A 5,142-nucleotide genomic window follows, 5' to 3' on the forward strand; every position below is an offset into this window, starting at 1 on the left:
GTGGCTTTTGCCCAAACCTTCCAAAAAAAAAAAAAAAAAAACAGAACAAAAGCGGAACGAAAGCCGTTGTAGTTACGTACTTCATTTAATCCGGGTCCCGAGAACCCAAGGGATCGTCTAACCTCACTTTTTCAGTAGGTATGCCTCTTGTGATTTATTTTTGGTTAACGACGACATATAAATTACTTTAGAAAAAAAATAAGGCTGTCTTGCAAAATCGTCCCAGCTCTGGTTCGCACACCTCGACGTTATGAATCAATGCAAATGTCCCAACCTTCCTGGGTTCAATCAAAGATCCTTTCTGTGTGTTCTTGACACTTTCTCCTCCCTGCTCACCTGGTCTCAGAAAACAGAGGACATTTTCAGGGACACCTGAAATCCCTAACGCAGCGAAAAGCCTGTTACAGAAGCGAGGCCCCCCTTTTTGGTTAACACACAGCCCCCCCGTGAAGTCCAGATGATGACACACTGGAATGTCATTCCGAAAACGTGAGTCATGTTTTATGTGCCATGTTTTCACGTGTCTCTCCCCTTCCACTTCATGAAGGCAAGAGCTTTATCTCCTGCAAAGCGTCAGCACATGTAGAAGGACACCAGGATCCTAGGACAGAGAGCCATAAGTCGCCCTTTGGAGGACTGATGGTATGAACCAAAGGCATGTGATTGATTGCGAGTTCCCTCTTAGAGCCAGTGTTACCAAAGTCGTGTTATCTTGAAAGCATTACAGGAAAAGGCATGTTATGGTTATTTATCACTGTTTAACGAATCGTAGCGGCATTAAGGGACTATGTATATGATTAGGGTAAGATAGAATGTACCATGTATATAGCTAGCCGAGTCTTTGGTGTATTCAGATAGGCAGCAGGTGGAAAGACAGAAGCACTGTCCCGCCATCTTCCACGCACGCTCCTCTACGACACCGTCGGAAGCCGTCCTAACGGACCGAGCCCTCGAGCAGATGTCATGTTTGCCGTTTTCCAGGAATGACGGCGGTGGCTGAGTTGTCGCAGAAAATGGCCTTCTGTGCTTTCCAAAAAAAAAAAAAAAAAAGGAAAAAAGGAAAGAAAAAAAAAAACCTGAAAAATTGAACTTGAGTTACATTGAATTTAAACTAAGTATCTTATAAATGCATTTTTGAGAAATGCTCAGAATCATTTAGTCGGTTGTGAAATCTGTCATTGATACTGTCAGGTAAGATGTAGTCTCTTCCCACTGTTTGATTTTCTACTCAGTTCTACCAAATAGGATGTCAAGTTGGGCATTTCAGTAACGACTTGGGGATTTTTTTTTTTCTTTTCTTTTCACTGAAAGCACCTTAGAACTGTACTATAAGAAAACATTTCCTGTGTGTATAATTCTAGAAATGTGATGTCTGCTGCTTATTAATTTATATTGGGTTGTCGGTAAAGTCATGACGCATTTTTGCATAGGAAAAAAAAAAAGAAATTTACATCAGGACTTTCCTGACCACCTAATCATTCAGTCATTCTCTCTTTAGGACTTTTTTTTTTTTTTAAAGGTAGAAGGAAAAATCTAGCTCTTTTTAATTGTCTATTAAGTTTATGAGGCCCCAGTCAACTTCTGAAAAAAGTTTCTTTGGGAAGCTTCCCAGTTTTGTGTTTTTTTTTTTTTTTTTAGTTAGGTAGAGTTTTAAAAGTATTTGAGCCTGTCTGTGATGAAGTTTTACAATTCAATAAGAGTTTTAGAATGTTCAACTGAAACACTGTTTCCTAACGTCAGAGAACTAGGGCTTTGAATTCAAACTTTGATATTTATTGAGTTGCCTACCAGGTGCCTGACAATGGATTTCTCTAAAACAGACCTACACCCCTGCCTCCTGGGGGGGGCTCCCTTCTGGGAGGAAAGTTCATTGTACCTGTTTACTAAGTTCTATCTGAAAGATAGGCTAGACTTGATCATTCCTAGACTGTTTAAAAGCAAACCTTTTCATTAAATTCCTGTTAGTGTGTCACAGGTAAGAATGGCTCGCAGTCTGGACTCGGTCCCAGCCTACGGATCTGAAAACGCGTTTATTGGCAGAGGTGCGTTGGCAAACAGTTCAATTATCTCTAGACGTGAACTTAGAAACTAACCAGCCATCCTTTGGGACCATAGTATGTGACAGTAGGCACTTCAGTAGGAGCCTGGGTACACACTAATGTTTTTACTTGTTGGTACAAACTGGAATAAAAGGATAGTTTGAGTCTGATCGGTTCCACTATCTGTTACTAAAACACGCGCTATGGACACTCCAGGAAATACGATATTTTCCCCCTAATATATGTAGTGGTACGTGAAGGTGTAGGTGACATCTCATACTTGGATGCTGACGTACATTCACTGTATTTCTCAGTAAGCATATTTTGGGGGAACAGTGCTGCTAAGATTTAATAAAAAAAATAGTCAATATTTAAGTGAAACGTTGACACATTCTATGGAAAATGGCTTCTAGTAAACTGAGAAGGATGTTAAGATGAGTGGCTTTTTTCCTGGGCCCCCTGGTTGTTTGATTTCTCTGTCATGTGTTTAGAACCTGTCCCATAGTCATGATAAGTAGCATTGAGAAGTTAACTTGTTCCAATTCCCCTTGGGCACTAGTGGCAAACCATTGCCACTTAGGATGAGTGAGGTCAGTGACAGGTCGTCTTTCCCACTACAGACCTCCCCTGCTGGACACGGGGAGCTGGCGTCACCTGACCGTCCAGAAACACACCAACACGAAGCCTTTATGACTGTTTGCCATTAAAAAAATAGTCTTTAGTATTTTGATCACTCTTTAGTCCCCAGAACTAAACAAGTCCTCAAGGTTCCTAATTTTCGTTGACTGTTTGGGTAGATTGGACACAGATCCATGCGATGAGACTGCTTGTTTCCATTACTAAGTATACAGGGTATGTCCTAACACAGTTAACTGGAGTTAACTAGCAGGTTTCTGTGGGTCCTTAACACTGAAGGGTAACATACACGCTTTGGTAATACCTACTGGGTTTGTCGGAGGAAATAGCAAAGAAATATCAGTTAATCTGCAGTCTTTCAAACGGGAACAAACAATCTTTTTTTGGACATCTGGACTCCATAGTATCCTCCGTTCACCAGCTGCTGGAAAGGTTGAAAAGTCTTTCAGAAAAGACATTTCCAAGTAGGATACCATCGAAGCGATGCGATGCACGTATGACCTAGTTTTGCTTAAAACCGAAAGTCTGTTGCTTTCTGTAAATGTTGCAGGGTTTTAAACTTGACAATTCTTTTAATATTTTTGATAACTGGGAATCTAGTATGGCCATAAAGGAAACTAAGTGCCCATTAAAGATTTGTTTTGGTAATAAATAAATAATTATTTGCTTTGTTTTAAATGACAGTAAGCTACAAATCATGATGCTAATTTAAAAAAAAAAAAACTTGCTAAAGATGAATTGTGTGGTGGTGACTGTGTGGTCTGTTTGTGGAGAATGTATGAAAAGCTATTCATTAATATTCTAGAGTAGGTTAATAAATTGGCTATGTGGTCCCAATGAATGTATAGCACTTCCATTAACTTTCGAAAGCAACACAGCCTTAAACTCAACGCTTTTGCTTTATGACCTGGGAATGTTTTTGCCATCAAGAGTGTATTCTTGTAAGAGGATTCTTTACCGCATTCTCACTTCTATAGCCTTTCAATCTTAGGGATGAGTATGAAGGTTTTTTGCTTCCTTTTCTTCTTCTTTTTAGATGTTGTACATTCCATCTGTGTAGGTCTGCTTCCTGTGCTGCGTGTACAGAACGCGGAACCTTGCGCCCCTGCCATTGGTGTTGCTAGGTTTTCGTCCTTTGTTCTTTAACCAATCAAAACGCTGACTGCCTATTTAAAGAAAAGAATGAACGCTGTGCATCGAAGGGTTTGTCCGTTCATAGCTACGTCTGTATCACTGTATTTTGGATGCTTTAGTCTACAATGAAACTTTAAATGAATTGTCTTGAAACATAGGAGAAACAAGAGTCACAGTGTATATTTCCACCATGCGCAAAAGCTGAACTCGTTACAATAAAGCTTGTTTTCTCCATTTCCAGGGGGAATGTTTGCTTCTTTTACATATTGTTTGCCATTGAAAGGAGATAGGGGGATGTTCTAGAATACGTGGAAGATCGCAATACCTTAACCAAACTCTTCATACTGGGGAGAAAAAGCTTGGTGTGGCTTAGGATAATGATCATTTTGTTACCTTTTTTTTTTTTTTTTTTTTTAGAGAATGATTTCATTTTATTATTTTTCATTTGTTATAGGGCATGTGTGCTCATGAGAGAGGAGAAAAATGAGAAAGCAAGCCACTGGATCCATGACTTGAACCGTGGTCGGCCATGTGGGAGTCCAGTGCCTTACCCACCACACCACGTGTTGGCCCCTACTTGTTACCATTTAAGTTGTGTCTTCACAGGATTTAGCAAATCCTGACACGTGTACATTTAGAAAGTTTGGGGGCCAGCAGGTGACCTAGTGGTGACATGAGCTGGATGCGCAGTTCAAGTCCAGGACCCAGCTGCTCGAAAAGCATGCCAGGCACATGTGTGTGCATGCTCAAAAAATTCCGAAAGGAAGGAGAAACGGAGAAGGGATTTCAGTAGCTCATTCCCCATGGCGGTGTGTGTGGGGGGGCAGGGGTTGCTTTTTCTGTTTTTATTTTTTTCTCTCTCTGGTGAATGCACCCACCCTCTGGGAAAATTTCAAAAAGGAAGAAAGTTGTGAAAGTAAACACTGCTATCATTATGGGGCCGGATAGTGGAGTGGTAAGCGTGATGCCCTGCGAGGCTGACCAGCGTGGCCGTGGTTCTTTGGTCACGTCTGCAGACCTCTCTGGGTACACCGGGCACATGTGTGCTTGTGCTCCAGGGCTGACTGAGGCTAGGGTGGGTCGCAGCATCGAGACTCTTTCGGAGGTGCTGTTTCTTTTTTTGCTCATGGAAGAACTAAATATTTTAAATCTTTATAATTCTTAAAGAATTAGAAGACATAGAGACTTTGTGGCAGTCATGGCAAGTCCATTTCCATGGGTTGAAAGGCTAGAAAGGTGGGGCCAGTAGGTGGTGTGGTGGTTAAGGCACTGGAATTCCACATGGCCAACCATGGTTCAAGTCCCAGATCCAGAGGCTTGAAAATCACACCAG

The 5,142-nt window shown here is 41.2% G+C and overlaps 1 long non-coding RNA gene across 2 annotated transcripts; it reads right to left on the reverse strand.

Annotated features, from left to right (window-relative positions):
• Positions 1–223: 223 nt before the first annotated feature.
• LOC114008090 (uncharacterized) lies at positions 224–4,048 on the reverse strand. 2 transcript variants are annotated; one of them, XR_003549651.1, is made up of 2 exons: positions 3,634–4,048; positions 224–1,021 (listed from the first exon to the last, which is right to left on the reverse strand). It is a non-coding gene; the product is annotated as an uncharacterized LOC114008090 (long non-coding RNA). The 2 variants fall into 2 exon arrangements; XR_003549650.1 differs by lacking the exon at positions 224–1,021 and adding an exon at positions 1,167–3,096.
• Positions 4,049–5,142: the final 1,094 nt, after the last annotated feature.

This window comes from Tupaia chinensis, unplaced genomic scaffold (assembly GCF_000334495.1).
Source record: "Tupaia chinensis unplaced genomic scaffold, TupChi_1.0 Scaffold000283_2, whole genome shotgun sequence".
Classification (NCBI taxonomy): Eukaryota; Metazoa; Chordata; class Mammalia; order Scandentia; family Tupaiidae; genus Tupaia; species Tupaia belangeri.